The sequence below is a fragment of the Anastrepha ludens genome, chromosome 5, assembly GCF_028408465.1.
Source record: "Anastrepha ludens isolate Willacy chromosome 5, idAnaLude1.1, whole genome shotgun sequence".
NCBI lineage: Eukaryota > Metazoa > Arthropoda > Insecta > Diptera > Tephritidae > Anastrepha > Anastrepha ludens.
Window position 1 is genome coordinate 97,575,165 of NC_071501.1, and position 26,813 is coordinate 97,601,977.

At 36.6% G+C, this 26,813-nt stretch overlaps 1 pseudogene; it reads right to left on the reverse strand.

The window, feature by feature from the left end:
• Positions 1 to 19,434: 19,434 nt before the first annotated feature.
• LOC128864817 (complement component 1 Q subcomponent-binding protein, mitochondrial-like) lies at positions 19,435 to 20,301 on the reverse strand (annotated as a pseudogene).
• Positions 20,302 to 26,813: the final 6,512 nt, after the last annotated feature.

Below are 26,813 nucleotides of genomic sequence, written 5' to 3' on the forward strand. Positions count from 1 at the left end.
AATGTATAAATAAACTGTAGGCCACTTTTGAAAAAAAATATATGTACACTTTATAGTTCTAAATAGTTTTAATGAAAATCAGGGAAAAGTTCGCTGTTTACAGGTATCTGTCCCCGTAATAACGCAGCATCGTCAAAAATACCGTCGCTGCTTATGCCCACCTTATTTCTTTTTCGCAAAAAGCATTCTCATTAGCATTCTCTCTCTAACAAATTTATGATCTCCAGCGCATTTGTAGCTGCCAGTGGCAGCATTGCTTTTGTTTTGCATTCATTAGAGTTCTACTCTCGCCGCTAACAGTTTCGTTGCTCTAATTTTCCTTATCTAATTGTTGTACGTAAAAATATCCAAATGAGACCTCGCCTTCTCTTTCTTTTAATAAGCAATTCTTATTAGCATTCTCTCTCTCTCTTTCTCAACATATTTGTGATCTCCAGCGCGGCTCTGCTGGAACAGTTGCAGCCGCCATCTCTGAGAAAAAGGAAGTTTTGTATTCATTAGAGTTCTACTCTCGCAGCAAACAGTTTCGCTGCTCTAATTTTTCTCACCTAATTGTTGTAACAGCAAAATGTACAATATGAAATCACGCCATCTTTGTTTTAATAAGCAATTCGCATTAGCGTTCTCTCTCTCTCAACATATTCATGATCTCAACCATACTTGTAGCTGCCAATGTCAGCATTGCTTTTGTTTTGTATTCATTAGAGTTCTACTCTCATAGCTAATAGTTTCAATGCAAGAATGATAGAAACAAGATTGCGCCCATCAGAGCGTACGTGACGTCACGTTTGCTGAGTTGTGCAGTATTGCCAACCATTTGCTCTTCGCAATAAATTTAGTGCTTTTTTATACCGAAAATGCGAAAATTTTGAAGTTTCGTGTTTGTTTCTTTTTGCGTTTAATTTAGAGCTACCGAAACTGTAAGTTTTAAAAACTACACATTATATACATTACCCATTTCGAACATTAGTTGGTTTTCAATGCTATCACTAGTAAAATGCTTCATACATATAAATCTCGTTTTTGGATTGAAGGCATTTCCTCGCCGGCAGAAATGCATCCACTGTTTGCAGAGCGCCTCATCCTTTGGAAATATAAGAAAGCTTATATCACACGCTTTATTGAGGTTCTTACTAGCACAATTTTTTACTGCACATTTCATGTTTCCTTATTTTTCACTTTCGCGAATTATCTTATTTTTGCGTAAATATTCACTAAAACGTTTGTTACCGTTTGTTCTTATTAACGCGCATTTCAAAGAAGAAACGAATATAAACATCAACAATAACCGCAATCATGGGCAATGTGACCAGATCTCTGAGAAGATTTTAATGCTAATGAAAATTTTTTTACTCTTATAAAATTTGATAATTTCAAAGTGCAAATTTAATTTTTGGCTCCATTTAAGGCTATGCAAAAATATTAAATGCCCCTCTCTCAACTCTTTTTAAGATTAAAAACCTTTTTACACATTTTAAAAAGCCTTTGAATTTATTGAATGCGAATTGAAACCATAGAGGTGTAATCGTTTCTTCCGGTCATCAATCCTTAGTGAGACATAGAGCATCAAGAGGTGTATTCATAGTAAAAATAAGCAACAAAATACCAGAAAATACTAAAGAAACCATAATGACATTTTTACAAAAAGAGTACCTTATCTAGTTACATAACTTCAAATATAGCAAAAAAGTCGTTCCCTTAAGAAAAGAATTTCGCTTAGCAAAAAAAACTCATAAATTAAATTGTACATAAGCATAACACATTTATTTAAAAAAAACGCACATTCTACAGACAATTTGTCACGCATACAAAGTTCTTACTTAACACAATAAAAATTTCGTGTTTTATTTTCTTTAAATGGGCATTTAGTGCGTTTTTATATCCAAAGCTAGGCAACTCTGCAGTAGCGAGAGAGAGATTTGATTGCCGAAAGCAGAAGAACACCAACAACACCGGCAATCGCGGGCAATGCCACCAGATGTTAAAAAAAAGTAAAGCTAAATAAAACTGAGTGAATTATTTAAATAATTATTAAAAAATGTATATTTTACAAAATTATAAACATGACATTTTAATTAGAACAGCTAGAAAAATGTCATGAAGAAAGAACTAAAACTCTGAGACAAAAAATAATAGAAATAACAAAAAAAAAAATGCTAAATCAAGTTACGAAAGTGGTAATCTGGCCATACTGGAGCTAAAATCACGTAACTAGTTGTCAAATTCGCTGAGCGCAAAGTAACGGGACCACGATGGGCGCCATCTCATTATTCTTTGCATCATGAGACCACGCCACCTCTTGATTAACGTTAAAATGTAAATGACTCTACAGATCACCAGCGTAGTTTTTTTTTTGATTGAGAGTGATGCACCCTAAAGTACACTTGTATGGGAAATTCTCCCACAAATATGTATTATACCTAATGACTTTAACTTTCATATTTTAAACTTAATACTGAACAAATTTCTTGCAGCATATCCGGCAGCGGATTTAACTCGAAACGCATACATAAATAAAAATGTTCGCGATAATTTGAGATTTTCCAACATAATGAACGAACTACGTACGTAGGTATGAAGGGGCATAAACTAATCCGATTTCCGGCAACTAGTTACTTAGTAGAAGCGCAACGTTTGTATATATCAAACTTCGACCAAAGTATTCTGAGAATGTGTGTACGTATATGTGTATACATATGTATGTGTGTGTGTAATGCCACTTGTGTCCTGTGGCATCATCAGCTGCGCACATGTTTATCTGCTAAAGATTTTAAATTTTATAGTTGCGCTTGTTTGTTTGTTTGTGACAGTGACAAATCTTCGAGAAAACAAAGTGGCAAATGAGAGTATATATGTATACACACACACACACACACACACCGCACATGAGTGAGGCGACCGAGTGAGCGTAGCAAAAGTTCAAGATGATATTTTTGGCGAAATTCGTTTTACGGCGTGACTTAATCCGCTTAAAATGCGTAGCGTGAGCGAGTAAATCTATCCGAGCTACTGGCGGAGCGTGAACCATCAACAACAAGCAAGAATAAGAAATGCGTGCAAATGCGCACGGAGAGGGGCGATTAGAGCGGTATGACCGGTGTGAGCGGTGCGGCAGCAACAAAGTAGAAAACGACGTTGACAGCGCTTTCGCAGCTAATCATTTTAAAATGTGTTATTCCACCATTTGCCATTTTCCGAGCCATCAATTTAACGTCATCAACTCAACGGAATGCAACCGAAACGCAACGAAATTTGTACTAAAGCAACGGTGAAGCGTAAAGCCAGTACCCACACATACATACATTGTTCGGGTGAGAGTTCTACACCTTGTCATATTTTTGACAGTCACGACACACTGCAACCAAAAGTAAAAGTGTGACGAAGCGCAAGAGATGGCAATGTTGACAGCTTAAGGATTCTGGCCCCAAAATCCAGCTTAACAACGGGCAGATTGGGTGCCGTGAGCTGTGTAGCAAAGCAACGGAAAGTCTTGTGAAGTCGTGGCAAAGCGATAAAAATGTGGTGTATACCAAGGTACAAAAATATACATATAAATATATATGCATGTGAACATTTATGCTCACTAGTGGCAGGCGAAACCTGTAATAGGAATAGTTGGAATATTACAAACTTACAAATTTACATATTTTTCTTTTTCACAGCTGTAAGGGCTTAATCAAGTTCTCTAAGATAAAATTATAAAATTTCTTCATGTACTGATCACGACCTCACAGTTTTGTGATATCTCCGAAGGGCAAATGGTTTTTATGAAGAGGTTGGTGTAAGGTAGGAAGGGACTCACAGGTTTGTCCTTGCCTGGCGAGAGTGGCCACCTTAAGAAAACAAGGACACTGGGTGTGTTGAAATCGGTGCTTACCGTTTCGTATGCAGAGGGGATGCCAATTTTAGCGAAACATTTTTATTCCGCTATTTCGGGATCATTTTAAAGTAAAGCCGGGGTTTCGGGATTCGTAATTTCTGGACTCATAATTTTTTTGAATGAGCAAAACTTCAATAGCTGAAAGCATTTAAACGTATAATGAATGAAAATCGCTTAAAATTAATAAAAATTAATATAAAAAATTAGATTTTTTTTTTTCTACGAAGACTATTTATTTACTTAGGTCTAAGACTAAGGTCTTCTAATAGTACTTCAACAGTATTATAAACAACTGGAATATTTTTAACATACAAGTTTCTTAATCTAAATTTTACACTAGTTTATTTACGAATCAATCCAATATATTTAACTTAACTATATTAATAAGAAGAAAAGAAGGATTTAGAAAAGAAAGAACAAAAGTAGTAATTAGACAATGTAGAGAGAAATTTAATGCCCTAATTTAATGCAATCAAACACTTTTAAAGTAATTATATACTTGTGCCCCGAAGTTAAATCTGTTAAGTCCAGTCTTCACAGTGTTGGGTAATGAGTTCCACACTTTAATAGCGTTAATGAAAAATAATCTAAATGATGGTAGGTAATTAAATTTTGGAACGATGAATTTGTTCTGTCTGCGAGACCTTACTGGTACAGGGTGGCTGATGAAAGCCGCTACCAAAAAAAAATTGAATAACTTTTTTTCTTTTTAAGTTATCTGTTCCATTTTTGTTTTAATTTGCAGATTGATCTTTAAAATTTATTAAAATGGATAACAGGGACACGCAAACAAGAATTTGGATAGTCCGCCGCTATCACGCACTGGAGTCCGTAGTTTTGGTACAGAGAGAGTACAGGCGGATGTTTGGCGGCGATCCCCCGAGCAGATGGACCATAATGAGACTGGTGAATAATTTTGCTGAGCAAGGAACAGTCGCAAGAAGGCCTTATCATCGAAACCTACCAGTTCGGACGGAGGAAACGATCGCTGCTGTAGCTGCAGCTATACAAAGCAATCCAAGGGTTTCATCAAGAAGCTTATCTGCTCAACTTGGTGTCAGCCGACAGTCTTTGCAAACAATAATGCACAAAGATTTAGACTTATTTCCCTACAAAATTCAAATGGTTAACAAACTGAATGCAGCAGACTTGCCGATTCGCTTGGAATTTTGCCAGAAGATCCTGCAAATGGTGGAAGAAGACCAAAACATGTTAAACTGCCTTTTCATGTCTGATGAGGCCCATTTCGATTTAAACGGCAATGTGAACAAACAAAATTGCCAAATATGGAGTACTTCTAACCCACAGATACTCCACGAGACGGAATTGCATCCTCTTCGCGTGACAGTGTGTTGTGCGGTTTCTTCACGCTGTATTGTCGAGCCTTATTTTTTTGAAGAAAATGGTCACACCGTTACGGTTACTGGAGACCGTTATTTGAAAATGCTGAAAGAATTTTTCTGTCCAGAACTACGCCGAAAGAGAATTCCTTTCAACTCTGTGTGGTTTCAACAAGATGGGGCAACGTCTCACATAGCCCAGACTGTTATGACAGAGTTGCGACGAAAATTTCCCAATAAACTGATTTCAAGAAACTCCGAATTTCGTTGGCCCCCCAGGTCGCCTGACCTTACTGCACCTGACTTTTTCTTGTGGGGTTTATGTAAACAAGAAGTTTATAAAACAAAGCCAACAAATTTGAATGAACTAAAATAATCCATTCGGGCAACAATTGCGACTATTCCTGTCGCAACTCTCAAAGCAGCAATGAACAACTTTTTACTAAGATGCCGCACTTGTGTCAACGAGCATGGGGGGTATTTAAATTCAATTATTTTTAAAACTAGTTAAGCTACATTTAATAAAATTTAATGACCTTCAACTTGAAAAAAAAAATAAATGAATTTCATACACTAAAAAAAAAGTTATTTGAGTTACTTAATGTAGCAAAATTCATCAGCCACCCTGTATTAGCTTCTCTGTCATATAGGGAGGAGACCTGAATAATATAAGTTTGCACAAAAATATGCAATTTCTAGCAGACAAATAACTGTTAAGGCAACATCCCAGTAACCTTGATCGCCATGCAGAGATATGGTCATATCTGCCAATCCCATATACATACCGAGTGGCGTTATTAAATGCCACATTAAGTTTATGGCAAGATGTGGAGTCGAGTTTGCTGTATACCACCTCAGAGTGCGTAATGAGAGGCATAATTAGCTGGAGAACTAATTTGCGCCTCGTTTTCTCTGGCGTGAATGTTGCAGAGCAATGTAGCATAAATATTCCCCACAACCCTATTTATATGGTCAGCAGAGGTAAGTTTTGTGTTAAAAATAAACCCTACATTTTTTACCTTATCCATAAAAGTAAGGAAACTTGTACCTATCCACAATTTAGGGATATTGTCAACATGCACAACACTATTACACATAGGTAAGACATATGACTTTGACACGTTCAGACATAAAGTGTTTTCACTAGCCCATACAGAAATAGCAGACAAAACGCAGTTGATTTTGAAATATAAATTTTCAACGAGACCAATACGACTGGACAAGTACAATTGTATATCATCAGCATACGCATGGACATTCACATACTGACAAACGTTAAAAACATCATTGACAAAAAGACTAAATAAAAGTGGACCAGGGATATACCCTTGCGGAACACCAGTGTGTACGTATCTAGACTGAGATGTTGATTTACTGGTCTTGATCTTCTGCGTTTTGTCACTAAGGAAGCTGGCCATGAGCTTCACCGCACTGTCTTTGAAGCCGAAATAGTGTTTACGCTTCAAACATAACAATTTGTGATTCACTGAGTCAAATGCTTTAGAAACGACAAGTAAACAAAGTAGAGTCAAGTCTCCGTTGTCAAAACTAATTCTAATGTCGTCCAGTATTTTAACCATTGCAGTCGAGCAACTGTGACTTTGTTTGAAGCCAGATTGTAGTGAAGAGAGTAGACGATTGTTCTGTACAAATGATGAAATTTGCGTGGCCCTCAAGTTTTCGCAAACTTTGGAAAATGTGGACAGTATGCTGATAGGTGTATAGTCACCAGCATAAATAGCATTTGTCTTTTTTGTGACTGGGAAAACTATGGCCTTTTTCCATACTGCTGGGAAACATGAACTAGTCAAGCAATGGCTTATTATATGGGTAAGGGGTCCTATTATATATTGGATGACTATGCGGATGAATTTTAGCGAGATGCCATCATCGCCTACAGCATTAGACTTTATTTTGGATAAAGCTTTCAGGACATCTACCTCACTAACTGTCATAAATTGAAACTGTTCTTTTAGAGTAGCATAAGGTGAGGACTCTTCTAAAATAGGAGCACAATTTGTTTTCTTACCAACACTAATAAAGTAGTCATTAAGTTCATCAAGGTCAATCTCACATTCGGGACTTTCCTTGCCATGAATTTTAAATTTTTTTAGGTTGCGCCACAGTTCTCTTATTGGAAGTGAGTTTTTTAATACCGACATATCTAAAAATAATATATTTTTGAAATTTTCTTTAGGAAACCAGACCGGCATACATCACAAATAGAAATGAGCGATGTAGGGAGGCGCCACTCCTGCTTTTTATATTGGAAATGTTTAACACTCATAGTGCTAAGCAGTGAAAAGAGCTGCCATTTTACAATATATTCGCTGCCACAGAACTGCACAAGTCGATTTATTAATGCTTTTGAGCAATTTGTAAAAATATACACAATAAAATTCCTCATTATGTGCAGTCCTTATTATCGGACAAATTTCGTGCACTTATACTTTTCATTAATTTTTCCATAAACATGCCCTAACCGGAAGAACCGACAATTCTAGTAACTGAATACTAATTCTAGTAACTGTAACAATTCGAGTAACTGAAGAAATTAAAAAAAATCCCAAACCAGCAAGTAAAATGTGAGCTCAGAAATGGGGAAATCTCTTGCTTTTGGGAAGTGTTTCAGGGAAATTAAACTTAACTGACCTAGACATTTTTCTTTGCCTCCATTCACAACAGGAGTAGGACAATCTCTGGACTTAAGTATAATCCAGCATTTTAAAATTTTAGTTTCAAAACCCTTGTTTCTTTTAAAAGACCCTCAGATCCTTAAAAAATTGATTAATCTAGTTGAGCTTGGGATAAGATAGGTTAGGTTAAATTACTACCCTTGCGTGGGACTCACCTGGACAGAAATTCAAAATTTGTCCATTGTAATAACATAGAAGGGGGGGCGGGCTCTAGGGGAAGACACTAGATAGGTGGAAAAAAAGGAGCAAGGGGCTTTGAATTAGAGAAGAATGACGACCAAAAGTGGCGATTTTCCTTTGTGTTAATCGTTTCAGGCTACTGAAGAATTTTACAAGATGAGTGATATTTAAGCCCGCAATATCCGCCGGTGTAGCGAAAAAGTGAGAACCCAGATGTAAAAACATTTGCCCGACGAGAGCAGAGCAGCTGATAAGAAGATGCTGAGATGATTTCACCTGGTCTCCCATACAACTTCTGCAGAAAGGTCTTGAAACAATCCCAAGCCTCGCCACGTGGGCACCTACCGGACATTGTCCGGTAAGGATACCTACCAAATTTGGGAGCTGTGGCTTTGTTAACTTAATAAGCTTCCTCGAGCGCCGCCGATATACCCGTGCCCAGAAAGATCTCATGACGTTGCACTTTTGCACACTAGCTCAAGCACTCGTTAAGGTCCACCTTTCCAGAAGCAGATCGCGGGTTCTCAAGGGAACTCAAATCTTCTCATTTTGCGATAGAACCGTCTCCAGGGTCCCCTGTCTAGCCGGCTTAGCAGCCCAGCAGTTTCCCTCAATACCGGGGACAAAATAGAAGCAACAACAATTTAAAACTGCTTCCGGCAAGTGCAATTTTGTAATAAACCAGTTTTTACTTTGTTCAATTTGAAATCTAAAAAATTTCGGGATCACAGTATTAGCAGGTGTTCCAGGGGTCTCGGCACTTAAAAAATACAGAGGTCGCGGGATCCTGTAATTTCGCGAGTTCGGCTTTGACAACTAAGATTGTGCGAAGGCTGCTACTTATGTTTCTAGGCGACACTTAAAAATTAATCATCCATCGCTTTTTTAAGGAACTTTTTTGCTAAATAAAAAAAAAATTAGTAATGGGATATCTTTATTTGATATGGATGAGACCGTGGTATTCCTAGGCCAAGGAGCTCACAAGAAAGTATCGCCATTTTAAATCACTAAAGGTAAAAAAGACCAGATACGACGTGTTTCAGGAATTTATGTCATTGAAAGCGAAAAGCAGTTATAAAAAAGTGGGTTAATTTTATGCAGCCACCCCTGTTGAGGGGTCAGAATAGGTTAGTTTGGGATTCAGTCAGTACTCACCGCGCTAAAAACATGAAACATTTTCTTGCTGAGAGGAAGATTGATCAAATTATGATTCCGGCAGAAATGACTGGTTACCACCAGACACTTGACATTGCCAGAAACTAGCCGTTCAAGGAACATTTTGGGATGGAAATCAATGAACGTATTGAAAAAAGAATGGTGAGAAAACATTGAGGTTAGTTTGTAAAACCAGGCTTACAAGAAGTTGTGAATTGGCTAACAAATTCATGGGACAAAATAACTGATAGTGATGTTTCCAATGCACTACGGCTACAGGCTACTTAGACAAGAAGTATTCATTTAACACGTTCCTACCCTACATCCGTCTTTTTTATTATTATTATTACTAAAGCTATCCTATGACTACAACAAAACAAATTATTCAAAAAACTTGGACTTGTCGGTCAGTTTTGCATTTTTGTATTGGGACAGGGAACGTGTTAAAGATAGTTATATCGCAAGACATGAGAGATTCAGACCAATCAACAAGAAATGGATTTGGAAGAAAATCAGAATATAATTCAGAATTTTATTTATGACGATGTTTCAGAGGAAGATGACATGACTGTAATTGAATAAATTTACGTTTTTTTATTCTGTTACGTATTCTGCGTAAAATAAATATTTAAAAAAAAAAATATTTAAATATACATTTATTTTTGCCCTCTCCCAAAATAAACCCTAGCGCGTATTTTGGAACAAAAAAGGAAGTAAGACAGTGTCTTATTTTAGGAAAAAGACGGTTGCACTGCTAGCCACTCTTTAACTCTACCTCTATAGATTCCAGTAGGATATTGTTTAACGCCACTATCGACAGGCCTAACACCTTCTTAGGGGGAGTGCCCTGTTTACATAAAGAGTTACATAAGGTGGACTATATAACCTTGTTACCTGAATTATTGAGCTACCTAGCATAGGGTATATCCCTATAGAATATATCCAATTTCGTGTGATATAAAGGCTGGTTAAATTTCAAGGGCCGATGTTGATTGGTTCACACCTAAACGTCGACGACACCGTTGGACTTCTTCCTTTGGGGTTATTTGAAAGAAAAGGTGTACATCGATAAGCCAGTAACAATTCAAGAGCTAAAGGATAAGATAATTCGGCACATTAGCGGCATAGACTCAATTATTCCACAGCTTCATCGAAAATTTGGACCATCGGATGGAGGTGTGCCGCCGAGACCGCGGCGGCCATTTGGCCGATATTTTGTTCCATACGTAATTGAGCCATACCAATATTATCATAATTAAGAGAAATGACAATAATTTCCTAAAAAAATATATACCCTTATACCCACCCTTTATATATCTTAATATTATAGAGGGAGTATAGTAAGTATTTAAAAGAATTTTTTGAACATTTTATTCTATGAAATTTTAAAGTATCGGAAAAAATTGAATTGATAAGAAAATTAAAAGCTGAGTATGCAGCCTTACTAAGTAAAATCTGTAGTTTTACGTGCATATGAAATAATCTTCTCGGAATAACAAATAAGTTAATTTTTGTCGATGTTCTATATCGTTACCTCAGATATTCTTTAAAGCTTATAACTAACTGACCTTTAAATCACTAAACTATAAACTGCCCAAACATTTCTATTTCTATAAAATGAATACATAGGCATAAGAAAAGAAAGCAGAGGCTTTAATATGTACCACGGCAATATCGGGTGTTTTTTAAGAGCTTGAGAAACTAAAATGATAATACAAATACAGAACAAACGATGGTGATTTGGCTTCAATTCTTCCACGAGTTGTATTTATGGGCACGAAAGCCAAGATTCTTACGTAAAATTTTCCATATAGTCGAAGACAAAAGCCAACAAGTTGAGAACGACGACGAATCTACAATTCAGCGTCTTCTTTAAGGTGGTCAGAGGCCCGATGAAATGATGATTTTCAATAAGTTTTTTTGATAGTGAATTGCTTTATTTTACATTATGTTTCGACTTGACTTTAGCACAATGTCAAAAAGTAAAATTAATAATTCCAAAAGTTATGGCTGTTTGTGTGGAGCCCGTTTCTCCAGAAGTACCTTGAGAGATTCATCTACCTTGAGAGATTCATCTTGTTCTGGTTTTAAGTGACTTATGAGGACTTGTCAAATCTTACTGAACAGAATGCAGCTAAGAAAAAGGGCGTGTAGCGTAGTACAGACAAGGAAAGAGGGAGAGTCCCGAGAGAGAATGAGATAGAGAGAGAAAGAATATATATCTAAATAAATTCACGACATTTGCAGAGAATACAATTAGACCAAATTTACAAAAAACGGAGAAGGGTCGACCGGTGTGCAGGTAAACGCCGGACACAAACCGTGGGAACAACGCGCACTAATCCGAGCGTTTATCCCCGGACAAACCCAGCAATTCCCCGAACGCAGCAACCGCGAAAATTACCGCAAGGCAATACCAATAAATCCGACGCCGGAATGGATAGCACTTTATAGTACGCACAAGCACTAGTCAGGAAACGGAAATAAGCGCCAAAAAGTAGGCACAAAAAAAAACGCCAAAAAAATTGACAACAAAAAACGCCCCTACACACCCTTTTTTAGCCCCAAACAGTAGGCACCAAGGAAATACAACGCCAAAAGGTAGGCACCAAAAATATATTTCCTACAAGTTTGCACCAACAAACAAGCGCCAAAAGGTAGGCAGTGTTATTTCTCACTAGAAATTAGCAACCACAAGGAAAAACTCAGGAAAAGTAGCCTAAAGTGTATCTAAGATATATATAAAGTATAGTTCTCTCCCTTCTTTTCCTCTACGTTACATCTTTTTGCTCTCCCGCGAAACGAAAATGGCCAAAACGTTGCATGACCTTGAAATTTTACTCTCCATTCTCGCTCGTCCATCGACGCCTAAGAAGTTTCACTTCAAAAACACCCGATATAAAATGAAAAATGCCGAAAATTTAGTTTTCTTTCAAAGTATATTCGCTCTACTCATTTTGCTGTGCATTTTATATTTTTCTATGCCATAATATATTTTTCAAATGCTTCTCACCTACTTATCATTGCGAGCATTGTGTGACACTGCGCTTAATGGGTTGAAAGTTTGATAATTTTTAGTAAGAATCACTAGTCAAGCAAAATGAGACAACAAAGGAACAATGGAAATGAGATTGAAAGAGTGTGGAAAGTACTATGTATATTAGTATATGGAATTCTGCGAATGCAATAAAATGCTGAAGCGATCTACGCTGTCGCATAGTACAATGGACTGAAAGTATGCATGCCTGTGCGCTCGCCTTAGATTGCTAGTTTGTGCAATGTATGAGTACCTGCGTTTGTCATATAAAAACAGTTTGTATGTACTAATTCAACTGGCTATAAATAAAACTTCCGTCGCACAACGGTCAAAACGTATGACACAATTTGTGGAGGTGGCATAAAAGTGTGGCATGAAGTACCGAAGATACTAAAAACCACGGTTTTGATTTAAAGTAACGCCGGCAAACTCTGGTATGTCTGCGTAAAGTGAAAGGCACACGGGTCTGCAGCATTCAGCCATTCGAGCCATTCATAGCACAGTTTTTGGCGGTGCCGAAAACTACTCACTTGCATGCCATCGACATGCATTCATTCATTCCTGCTATGCAGCAGCAAAGTAAAATTTGGAAAAATTGTGGAAATACCTACAGAGGAGGAGGGGTTGTGGAGTGCATGTAGCTCACAGACTCTCTGCGCGTAGAATAAGTTGGAGAGCTACATTTAGGTTAGCTATAAAATTTGCATAAATACAAATTCTCCAAAGCAAAAATTTAAGGTTGAACGTAAAAGCAAAGCAGGAGAAATAAAATTTTACACATAAAAATAACGGTAAGAAATTAAAAAGCCCATTTAATCGCAACAACAAAAATCCTATCTGAAAAAGTAGAAGATGGAAGACAAAATATGTATGTCCGCATCAAGAGGAAAAACGAAAAAGTAAATAAATGAAATAATAAATAATAAAAATAAAAGATAAGGGGTGTTTCAATTTGGTTTTTATTTAACAAATAAAAACTTCCTTTTTTAATATTATTGCTATAGGGCCCGTGCGACCGAGCTTGGCTTGGCATTTACTGCTGAAATTATTTAAAAATTAAGTAAACTATTCCAATATGGGTATCAAATGAGTTGAATTTCATATAAAAACTTCATAAATATGCTTATATGAAGGTATGTAAATGTAAACAAATACTGGGTACGTAAAGCAGGAATGTTCGCATTGCACTTTTTTATATTTCTTGTTTGTTATGTGATACTAGGGCGGGCCAAAAACAAAAATTATTATTTTTATGAATTAAAGAAATGTTACGCCCAAAACTTAATGTTACGCCCTAAATTTGTGCCATGAGCTCTCGTTTTGCGATAGAACCGTCTCCAGGGTCCCCTGTCTAGCCGGCTCAGTACGCCTTAAATTTGTGCCATGACCAAAATAGTGATGCACTTATTACAAAAAAAAAAATGTTGTTTTGTTTTTGATTCGCGCTGCCAACGCTTTGGAAATTACTATAGAATTCTTTTCCGTAAATATACATAAAGTGTTTACAGATTTAGTTTCCGCTTTTAATTCCTCTTTACAAATGTTTTAAAAAATTATACCCTAAGATTTATTTCCCAATACTTTGTAGCTGAACTATGTCTTGTTTTTGGATAAAAACCCCACACAGTTAAAAAAAATTCTAAAAATTAAATATAAAAAATATTTAGATGTCTCGCAATTAATTAAAAAATAAAGATAAAAAATACTAGGTTGTTCAATACGCTTTGCGATTCGATAGGAAAAACACAATTTTAGGGTTTGAAATGCAATTTCTATTCAGTACAGTTGCCTTGAGCATCAATACACTTCAGACGATATTCCAACTTATGAATTCCATCCCTGAAGTGAGAATGTGGAAGACCTGCAAAATATGCTTCCACATCTGTTATGACCTCATCATTTCATAAAAAACGCTTTCCACGCATGAATTTTTTTGGGTCTGAAAAAAGATGGAAGCCACTAGAAGCCAAATCTGGCAATTATGGAGGATGCTCCAACAATTCGAACTTTAATTCATGGATTTTAGCCACTGTCAAAGGTCTCTTGTGACACGGCGCGTTTTCCAGATAAAAAAATTTTTTTTTGGAAACTGGGTATTTTTCGACGAATTTTTTTCTTTAGTTCATCTAAAAGGGTGCACTAATATTCAAAATTTATTGTTTCATCAGTTTGCAAGTAATCCACAAACAAAATTATTTCCGCATTCGAAAAACCTAATGCTCGTTTCGGAGCAGAAGAGCCGGGCTCACATCACTTTTTAGTATGCTGTTTTGATTTAGGATTACGGTGACAGACCCAAATCTCATATATAGTGATGAATCGACGCACAAAATCCACGTTATCCTTTCGAAAACGCTCTAAATATATACTACTGAGAAAGTCGGAATAGAATCTATTGCTTATTTGCAGACAGCTTTCTTACTTACAATACTTCAGTCAAAATATTGGTTACACTGCCTAATGAAATGCCTAGGGCTCCTACTAAGCGTCTTTCAGTTTCTTCACGATTTTCCAATACGATACCCTGTATTTTGTCTACGATTTCTGGTGTTGTTGCTGTTTTTGGACGTCCTTGAAGTGGATCACCTTCAAGGCTTGTACGACCACGTTTGAATTCCGCAATAGATCCTCAAGTCGTAGCCCTTTTCCATCATATATATACATCATATATATACATATATATACACCCTTTGTGGTATTTGGCTGAGCTCCTCCTCCTATTTGTGGCGTGCGTCTTGATGTTGTTCCTCAAATGGAGTGATCTACAGTTTCAAGCCGACTCCGAACAGCAGATATTTTTTTTTATGAGGAGCTTTTTCATGGCAGAAATAGGCTCGGAGGTTTGCTATTGCCTTAAGGGCAACCGCTATTGGAAAACAACGTTTTCTTTATTTTGGTGTTTCGCCGAGATTCGAACCTAAGTTCTCTCTGAATTCCGAATGGTAGTCACGCACCAACCCAGTCGGCTACGGCGGCCGTAATAATAATTGTAGAGTACCTTCACTTCACTTTCAAACTTCTTTCGAATTCTTTAAATATATTTTTAATAGGTAAATGAACTCAAACTTAAATTATTTAAACCATTTCAATGTCAATGCCATTGTTGTCAAATAAACACTTTAATTTCAATGACAAAATTTTTTTTCTTTTTTTTTGAAAACCAAAACATAAAGGCACATGCCAAATACATTTTTTCTGTCATATGATACCTCACTCCAAAGCAAAACCATAGCTTACTGTCAAGTTCAGAGACCCATTTAAATTTAAGTCAGCCTAAGCAAAATTTTATTGTATAGTATTTTTTTGAATTTATAATTTTGTTATTGATTTTTACTTGTAACAATGTTTAGTAATTATATATTTGATTGATGAGAAGTCAAAAAGAAAGTGTAAAATAAAGCCATTCTATCAGAAGGCGGGCAATTCAGTCTTAGCCTGGTAGTTGGAAGGCAGTAATTTGCCCTAACTAAATCAAAAAAAAAAAAATCTTTTATTTAAAAGGAACCTTTAGTCGGCAGGTTTGCTCTAAAGCTCTTCCCCGATAATAAAGACTTTTCTAAATACTCGTAATAAAGAAAGATTTAGCCGAGACCTTAGCAGCCAGTGCTTGCTTTTTGATTCTACTCTGTTATAAGTGAAATAATTATTTATTATAATAAAATAAATAATAAAAAACAAAAAAAGAAATTTTACGTCCACCTTAGTATGAATCTTTTGTGTGTTTACATGTATTATTTCTTCCCCCACTGCTGTAACTGTAATTACTTTGCATGGGAATATTTATAGACATTTCACTGGCCGAATGGGTAGTGGGTAGTAATGAAAATGTGAAAAATGCAATCAGCTCTGCACACACAATACCTTCATGAGATTTTTAAATTTTATTTGGAATTTTTTTTAAATCCCCAATTCATGAAATGGTGTGGCCATGTAAACAGTTTTTTGAAAAAATTAATTTGAAGAGAATAATAAAAAAAATATACGAGGGGTGCCTTTTATATGTCGGGATTTGGCAACCCTGGTGTTGCAATCTGGCAACTGACAGCTATATGGCAAACCTTCACATTTTTTGGCTTTTACGTACTCAGAACGTTTTGAAATACCAGCGCTATTTGTGTTGTTTACAGTAACTTAAAAGATTCATCTCGGTCCAAAAATGGAATTAAATCGTGAACACTTTCGTGCGACTATTTTTTACAACTTTCGACGTGGATTAACTCACCAACATTGCATGGATGAACTTAATTCATTTTTTGGCGATGAAGCTCCATCAAGGACCAGTGTTTATTGATGGTATGGTGAATTCAATCGTGGTCGTAGTTCACTCCAAGACGAATTTCGTGAAGGTCGTTGTCAGTTGTTGTTCCGAAAACCATTGATGCTGTGCGCGAACTCATATTGCAAGATCGTCATGTGACCTATCGTGAGATTGGGACAATCTTAGGCATTAGTGGGACCAGCATACATTCAATATTGCATAAACATTTGACTGTCAAAAAAATTTGTTCGCGTTGGATCCCACACAATTTGTCAATCGCTCAAAAAATACGATCGCGGGTCTTTGAAACACGTCTATGACATCGTGACAGGTGATGAATCATGGATTTACGCGTATAAGCCCTAAAGTAAACAGCAGTCGACTGTATGGGTGTTTCAAGATGAGCCAAATCCAACAAAAGTTGTTCGCGCACGAAGCACTTCCAAGCAAATGGTCGCCTGTTTTTTCGGAAAAACTGGACATGTCGCAACCGTACCACTAGAACAACGCAGAACAGTAAATTCTGAGTGGTACACAACCATTTGTTTGCCAGTTGCCTTCCAAGAAATTAGGAAAACCAATCGCCAAAGACGGATCACTCTTCACCAGGACAATGCGAGCTCTCACACATCGGCTCAAACAACTGCATTTTTGAGTACCCAAAACATCGAATTAATGGGTCATCCGCCGTATAGTCCTGACTTGGCACCGAATGACTTCTTTTTATTCCCGTACGTAAGAAACAAACAGAGAGGTAAACGTTTTTCGACACCTGAAGAAGCGGTTGCAGTATTCAGAATGCATGTTTTGGTACCTCATTCAGAGTGGCAAAAGTGCTTCGACAATTGGTTCAAACGCATGCAAAAGTGTATAGATCTTCATGGAGAATATTTTCAAAAACAACAAAGTGATTTTCGATGATTAAAATTTGTTTTTGTTCTCTAATCCCGACATATAAAAGGCACCCCTCGTATGTAAGTATAAGACTGGTTCGTTTAAAGTACATACTTTTTATTTTTTATTTTATTTAACCATTAAAATTTCTAAGTTTCTGTAATTCCAAATGAGGTGTTATCCTGTTTAAAATTACAATTCACTTAAAGCTTGTTTCAGATTCTTTCACTTGATAGCTGTACTAAGCTAATGGTCTTCATAGTTAATGGATTTACATACCTCAAGCTTTAACATTTGTGTTGATAGTCAGCACGCATCATTTCAAGATGTGTTAAAGAATGCCGCTTTCGTTCATCTAACAACACAACCCCACACTTTGTTGGGTCCCGGTTCACTCTGGAGTGGAGGGAAATGAAAGAGCAGATGAGTGTGTACGAAAAGGCTTTGAGCTGGACCTTTAGCGCGGGGTAGCGTACATTAGCATTTCTTTAAACGAACTGTACACTGCGATTGACTTGAGCGTAAACACGGCAAGTAATAGAAGATGGTGTCTGACTACTAACTGTAGGGTATCGAAAGCGTTCAGGCCAAAACTTAATCTTAAAAGGGCAAAATGTCTGTTTGGATTCAACAGATCCTCACAGGTGTTATAACGGGTTATTGCACTAGCGGCACTCTAGCCATTAGAATGGGTGTACAGTGAGTTCTGCAGGAGTTGGGGAGAAGAAGAAATTCAGTTGGTACAGCACCTATTCCAAAGAAGCCAAATATCTTGGCGATTATTTCTTTGAAGACCTGCAAAATTTTTGCAAAATGTCTCACTGGTTAAAATAGTTCCCATCTTAAAAATATCTAAGTGGTTTAAGCAACTTAGTTAGGGGATGGAAATCAAATGCAGGTTGCATTTGACAAGACATGCCTTGTCTGAGACAATCTACAATAACCTAGCTATGCCATGTGTATATCTCATTATTTAGTAACTAGTTCAACAAGCATTGTATATGCAGAAACTAGGTGGCAACCCTGTACAAAAATATTTCCGAAAAAGAGCTGTCAGAAATATCTTTTATTTCTCATACATCTAATTATTAAATATTTGTTTATATTAAGTTGTATATAACAAATTAGGTGGCAATCCTATGAAAAAGTATTTCTGGCCTAGAATGGTCAAAAGATGCCTTTAATTTCCCATTTATTGCATCATTAAATATTTATTTGAAGAAACGTTTTATGTAAAATAATAAGTGGCAACTCTATGCAAAAATATTTCTGAGCTAGAACTATCAAAAAATTCTTTAACTTAGCATTTATCGCATCATTAAATATTTATTTGAAGAAACGCTTTATGTAAAAAAATAGGTGGCAACCCCTTGTAAAAAAATTTCTGAGCTAAAACTGTCAAAACAAGTCTTTAATGTAGCATTTATTGCATCATTAAATAATTATTTGAAGAAACGCTTTATGTAAAAAAATAGATGGCAACTCCATGTAAAAATATTTCTGAGCCAAATTGTCAAAAAAACTTTAATTCAACATTTACGGCATCATTAAATATTTATTTGAAGAGACGTTTTATGTAAAAAAAATAGGTGGCAACCCTATGTAAAAATATTTCGGAGCTAGAAGGGCCAAAAAATACCTTTTCTTTCCCTTTAATCTTAATATTAAATTTTGGTGTCAAGTAGCATTTTATATAAAAAACTAGGTGGCAACACTTTCAAAAATAGTTCTGAGTTAAAGCTATTAGAAATACCTTTCATTACATATATGTTGCCTTGTTAGATGTTTATTTCGAGTAATGTTTTTTTTTATTAAAAGATTTGATATTTGATACCCAAAAAGTGATATTTTGTTTATTTCTTAAACAGTTTTAAAATATGTTGCATTCATGCACAATCGCCCTCATTAAGCTGACATTACGTAGGCTCTAAAAAATTAAATATAGTTTATTACGCCTGTTATTAATCCTTAAACACGTCACTTATATTGGCCCCTTAGGTCATTATGAAGTGGTAAGAAAACGGTCTACAAAAAAGCCTTGAAATAAATAATGATGTGGTGGCCAGGGTTACTTGCCGGCGGCTTTCCAACAACCCAAATTATGATCTGTGCTTGAATCCGGAGACCAAATATGAGAATTTTTCAGCATATTCATTCATTCTTCTCATCCAGGAGATCCATGAGCAAGTCATAAATGTATCCATCAAGCACATTAGCAGCCGCGGCATAAACTTTATCATTCCATTTACCTTGGAAAATGTTTATTTCATCGATGCCAAAAATATCATTTTATCCACCCTCTAAGAAAGAGATCGAGCATGGGAGTGTCGGATTGCTCTTAATGATATTTATACTTAAAAACGTGGTTTACTGCGCCTCTCACCGATTTCAGTCTTCTCAGCATTCGGATTCAATTCAGGTTCATACTCAGTATCTACAGTGTGGTTGACATTGAAGTTAAGCGCGATTTTCTCCTTACCAATTTGTTTAACCTGCTCTACGTAGGCGCCCTCTAGTTTCAAGCTAAATCCATCCATCTATGCAAAGTGGTAGGTATTGTCTGGATCTTTTGCGATTTTCGCTAGGCGAAAATTCCTTCCGTGAGGAATTTCACAAGCACACGTTCAATTTTGCTGTGCATGTTCTTGGTGCCTCTGCAACCCCAGCTCCAGCTCAGGCTAAGTATGTGCACATTCCGGACACTACTGCTTACGCCTGCTGCTCCAAAAGTATCCGGATTTTTGCACAAGTGCCAAAATGTTCGGGTGAAGTCGCGTTTACCAAAGACATTTTTCAGTGCATTTGAAGAGTCGGTCGTGGCAATCAGACTGTTACCATAACGATTTTGTTAAACTACTCATTTTGTTTGAATGTAATTTATAAAAAAAAAAATTCACTGAGAAAGACAATCTTCACCACATTCAATTTCCCTACTTGAGAGTAAACATATTTCTGTATTGAAGTTGTGCCAAATTCATAAAATTTAATGACATTTTACTTGGTAATATTACACGCATTTACTATGCTGCAATCCTTATGAATAGCATAAAATTTTTATTGAAAACTATTTTTCAATAGGAGAGATGAAACGTACTTTTCGCTTTTGTCTGACTCTAAATTTCCCAATGCGTTAGTTGGCCAGCTCTTGACTCTCTATGCAATCTTTCGCTTATATGGGAGTGGGATTTTATTAATTTTCTCCTCATACTTTTATGAAACTAAATGCAACGCAGATGTCAAATTTGGTTGAGTTTCATTGCTCTCATCACTTTGACAATACGGACAAATTTTGCTGTTTGTGTGCGCAAAAACATGAACTTTTTTTTACAAAATTAACAAGAAAATAGCTAGCACTGCACTACTGCATAAACTACTAGAATAATAATAAAAATATAAAAAGGCTGCAGCATTTAATTAAATGTTACATTTATCACCCCACTTTTTTCTTTACAGACAGACTACCACCATATTGATGTGCTGATTTTCAGCTTATGGTGTTCTAATTCTGATGAAAAAGTCAAATAAGCGGAAATCAAATCGAGTTGAGCTATCATTTTCAGACATTGAATGCAAAAAAAGGGAACGTCAATTATAAAATTTTTGCATGTATTTAAATGTATCATAAAAAGGATAACGAACAAATGAAAACATTGTAATTTGATAGTCTGTTGGCTATCGGAATAATTGATGACCTACTTACGCTGATAAACAATGGGCGACTGCTGCCTCGAGCGCGGTTACCTCTGCCTGAATTACATATACATATGTATTAAAAAAAGTTTAAAGTGTAAATTAAAGTGTGATATACATATGTTTCCTTGTAAATTTAAAATATAGTAATAAGGTCCACTATACACTGGCCACAAATATTATGTAGAATGATAAGTGAGATTTCAGAATTTCATATTTGCTTTGCAGCAAACTCGATAGATAGACACCTAGCGGAGGATGCAAATTTGCCACTGCTTCACTTAGAACTCGCAGATACCTGATAGGTTCCTCATAGCTCATTCTTTGCTACCTGTTTTCTACTTGTAATATGCTCTTAGACTGATGCACTATGGTCTGAAATTCAAATTTTTTGGCATAAATTAGAAGGAGTGGTACTAGGCCATTGAAATTTCGCATACAGGTTATATAGGACTTAATTAAGAAAAATTCCAAGAATGGATGAAATCGGTCATTCCCCAGGGGTACCTCCCTTGGACCTATAGTAAAAATTTTTGAATTTCAGCTCCAAAAATTGCGATATCTTAACGAAAATTGGTAAATATGTTAGTCTCGTAATACGTATCGACGATACCAAAAATAGTTGAAATCGGCCAGTCCCTAGGAGTACCTCCCTTGGACCTATAGTAAAAATTTGGTTTCATAAAATGAAAAATTTGCATATGATAGGCAAAAGTGATCAAATGATTTTATTATCCAAATATTTATACATGTGTTTTTACTGAAACAATTATTTTTATAATAGCATTAACTGTACATCTGAAATGAGAGAGAAGTTACAGAATTATTAAATTCACTTGAATATAATATAAAAAGTTATATGTACCAAGCAAATCATTCGAAATCACAGTCTTCCGTATCTAAAACTAAAGCGTTCTCCACAACGTCTGCTTCCGATATATCGGAATTAGAATTTTCCGAATCGTATTCAGATCCCCCTGGCAAGTGTTTGAAAATTTGAAGCTCACTTGAAGGTGCAAGCAATTGTATTACTTCTTCTGGTAGCTTCTCTCTTTTCCGGTATTTTTCTCTAGCGGATAAAGACAAGCTGGAAAGAAGGGGGTCTGAAGAATCCATTGCTCTATTGAAAACATCAGTCATATTATTTTTTCTTGTATGCGATGCGATCTCTCTTGTATAATTTATTTCGAACTCCTTATGCATTTTCACCAAAACAACCAACAGGAATTACGCAATTAACTTTGTTTTGATTTTTTTGTCGAAACAGTAGTTGCATGAATCAAAAAAGCAACATCGTCATTGTTTTCACAAGAAAGATCACTTGCCAGCTTCCTCTTAAGCCGATCTTTTGCATCTGTATAGCTAACCTTTGGTCGTCCTGCTTTACTTGAACAGGGTTTTTCAAAATCATTCTCAGAAATTTCAATAATATTGTAGTTGTTGCGGAAACCCACTGGGGGTATTTCTCTTTAAATCTATTAACCATACGATTACATTTTGATAATTTTTCGCTAACATATGCTAATAAATTTTGTATCTTTTTTCTTATTTCATCTTTTTTCTTTAAACTCAACTCATTAGTATTAGTTTTTTTAAAAACCCAGTCCAAAACAACATTAGTTTTGCGATCGCCCTATATCCAAATTCCAAGCATTTCTTCGTGTTGGAATTTAAAGGTTGCTGAAAATTACAAATATACTTAAATGGGGCAAAAACGGGCAAATGTTACATACATGCTTTTAAAGAACATACCCCAAACTTCCACCGAACATAAAAATCTGGAACAATACGGGACAATACACACAACTTTCACTCCACAGAACACAGGTTAATACGAAATTTTCGGTTAAAAAAGCTATTAAACAAAACTCCATACTATACAGATATGACACAATAAACCATATTTTTTTTCATTAAGTTAAAAAATAGATACTTTCTTATATTCTTCCATTATAAATTTATTTCTTTTTTTTTCCTTTTTAACTATTATCGAACAGCTGTTTTCTTACAATATTTTACTGAACTGTTTACAAGTTTGTTGTTGCTTCAGAAGCATCATGTTTTACAGCTCATATTTAGAACAGAGTTGCCATATCCAAATAATTTTTTGTATATTTTAGACCACTGAAATGTCTCAATTAATACTGCGTACCTATTTTTTTGAAATAAGAAAAAAAAAAATTGGATTTATGCCAAAATATTTGAATTTCAGACCATTGTGTGATGGTGAGACTAACTTTCGACATTAGTTCCTTCTTGATAGGAAGCAGAGCAACTGAAAGAAGAGCATCGCGCGCACAGGCTTCGTTTGGTTATTCAGTTTAGTAAGTGCTAGTGGTGGTGTAAATACTTAAACCCCTCTGCTGATAAGTGGTTATTTGTTGTTGATTTTGGTGTACAAATTTACTAGGTCTTTACAGTGCGATTTAGTCACCGATCGTCATCGTCTAACTTATCTAACGATAGACCCAGGAAACGATCTATTTTGATAAGTTGGTTACAAAGGAGGAGTGGTGTTCGGTGAGTGAGTTTGAGAGGGCATATGAATAGTTGGTTAGTATTGTACGTGGTGGCTTCACATGTCGGACATATATTGAGTAAGTCGGCGTTTATTCTGAATAAGTAGGAGTTACAATATCCAGATTGTGATTGAGCCAAAGTTACGCTGGCAGCTGGAGCTCTTCGTCTGTAAACGCTGGTGGTTAGCCTACGATAACAGGATTCGTGGGTCAGGAGTTGAGGATGATGGCAAGAGTCTTCCGTTGAATGTGGTATAATGTCTGTCTATATATTATCTATAGTTCTCAAATAGTCAGTCTAGTATAGTGGTGTAGCCTGACTTCCTTCATCCAGAAGGTAAAGAGGATCGCCGTGGATCTAGTGGGGGGAAGTTGGAGATCTCTCGCAGTTAAAAAGCGGTGATTGGTTCGTCATTCGTCTCTCGCCCAAGAGGGTCACCTCCTTAGCTAAGAAGTCTTCTTCGGTTTTTGTGCTTTTTAATTTGAATAGAAGTTCTTCAACTTACGAAGTGCTCAACAAAAAGAGCGCTTTAGTCTAAAAAAAAACATGGACAAAATTCTATTGTCCGTCGGAACGGACCTGTGTTGCGGTAGGACTACCGTTGCCACTGGAGGTGCTCCGTTGTTGAAGAAGCGCTGCTGTACCTACAACAGATGAGTTTCTTAACCTCCTGTATACATTTGAAATTCCCTATTAAGGGCCTTTTATGGCTAGGGACAATCGTAGTAGGTAAAAATTTTTTCTATCATTAGCTGTTTTGCATCTACAATGGACATCGAACCTATCATCATTTGATTTATAAGCACGCACGAACTTTCTCCAATTTTGGCGTAGGCCCGAGATAAATACGCTTTTCGTTTAGTGCTTTGGGCATTCGAAATTTCAGGTCTGACCAAAGCTTGATATTCCTTGCTTACTTCTATTGGCTCTACTCCTCATAATTGGAAATTAAGAATACCAAATTTGAAAATATAATAAGATAATAGCTGTTCTGTTAATCTAGACTTACCGACTTGGCATATAAAAAAATCAAAAAAGACTTCAGAAGCCTTTCATGCTGCAATTTTATAGAAGTGTTGAAAATACAGAAGAGTGTCAATCAATATCACAATAATTAGAATTTTTTCCATATCGTAATTTTTTGCTATCCTACTTTTGACTCCCTACATATCCAACTGGCAACACGATATTTCATATTTTTCACAAAAAGAGGCATAAAGGCAATCTGCCCACAAGACATTGAACTTTTTCTGGTTGGCAAGTACATACAACGATGTGGAAAATGAAAAAGTGGAGCAAGTATTTGGACCAAAAGAGAAATTCTGTGCACTGGCCTTGCACCATAGACGCTCGCTTATTCGTGCTATGCACAAACAAAGAATTATTGGACATTAGGGTGCTCCTGTGAGGTATAATTTTTTTAGTGAAATTTTGTGCCAACTGCATTTAGCAACACTTCGTTGGGGCTCTGGCTGATTAAATAGAGGGGAAAAGTATGCTTTTCTAATTTACTAATGGTTCAATGCATGTGAGTATACATATGTCTGTGCCAATATATAAGGTTGTCAAAAAAGTCTTGCGGTAATTCCGCATGCTTGTCTTTGCAAGCGCGTAGTTCTAGTTGTATTCGTCGCATCGGTTCACGCTAGAGCTTTTTGGAAAGCTCTTTTCACGTGCTAACACGTGTTTGATTAATTGTTGTTTGCTTTTAGTCGTTCGTGAGTTATAGCGTCGCAAATATGGAGCAAAATAAAGATAAAATACGGCATATTTTACAGTACTACTACGATAAAAGCAAAAATGCATCTCATGCTGCCAATAAAATTTGTGCAGTTTATGGACCCGATACAGTTTCCATTTCCACCGCACAACGATGGTTTCAACGTTTTCGTTCAGGTGCAGAGGTGATCGAAGATGCGCCACGGTCCGGAAGACCTGTCGTCGAAAATTGCGATAAAATCGCTGAATTGATCGAAAGAGACCGGCATAGTAGCAGCCGTAGCATCGGCCAAGAGCTGGGCATGAGTCATCAAACCGTTATAAACCATTTGAAGAAGCTTGGATTCAAAAAGAAGCTCGATGTATGGGTGCCACACGACTTGACGCAAAAAAACATTTTTGCCCGTATGGATGCATGCGAATCGCTTCTGAATCGCTACAAAATCGACCAGTTTTTGAAGCGGATGGTGACTGGTGATGAAAAGTGGGTCACTTACGACAACGTCAAGCGCAAACGGTCGTGGTCGAAAAGCGGTGAAGCTGCCCAGACGGTGGTCAAGCCTGGATTGACGGCCAGGAAGGTTCTTCTGTGTGTTTGGTGGGATTGGCAGGGAATCATCCACTATGAGCTGCTCCCTTATGGCCAAACGCTCAATTCGGATCTGTACTGCAAACAACTGGACCGCTTGAATGCAGCACTCATGCAGAAGAGGCCATCTTTGATCAACAGAGGCCGAATTGTCTTCCATCAGGACAACGCCAGGCCACACACATCTTTGGTGACGCGCCAGAAGCTCCGGGAGCTCGGATGGGATGTTCTTTTGCATCCACCGTATAATCCGGATCTCGCACCAAGTGATTACCACCTACTTCTGGGAAGCGAGCTTCTATGAGAGGGGCATTATGAAGTTGGCATCTCGTTGGGAACTCGTCATCGAACAAAACGGCGCATATTTGACTTAAATCGCATTATTATAACCAATTTTATGAACAATTGAAAATACAATAAAAATACCGCAAGACTTTTTTGACAACCTTATATGTGTATGTATATACTAGGTTGCTCAATAAGTTTTGCGGTTCGGAAAGAGAGTGCGTTGCTACTAGCCTAAATTTCTTTTGTTATATTGACGTATCTGAAGCTTCATTTCAATCTGTCAATTCATTCTTTGATTACAAGCCACTTAGTACCAACGTGTCATAGTATGATATAATATAGGGTTTTTTAATAGGTGCGCTTCAACTTTTTTCCGATAGGGAGGGCGAACGACGCAATATTTTTTATTTTTCGCTTGTCATTTGTAAACTTCATTAGTATACATTTCATCATGGAACGCTACACACTTGAGCAACGATTGCAAATCGTGCAAATTTTTTATGAAAATAATCGTTCTGTTGCTGCTACTTTAAGAGCATTACGGCCATTTTACGGTCCATTTAACAA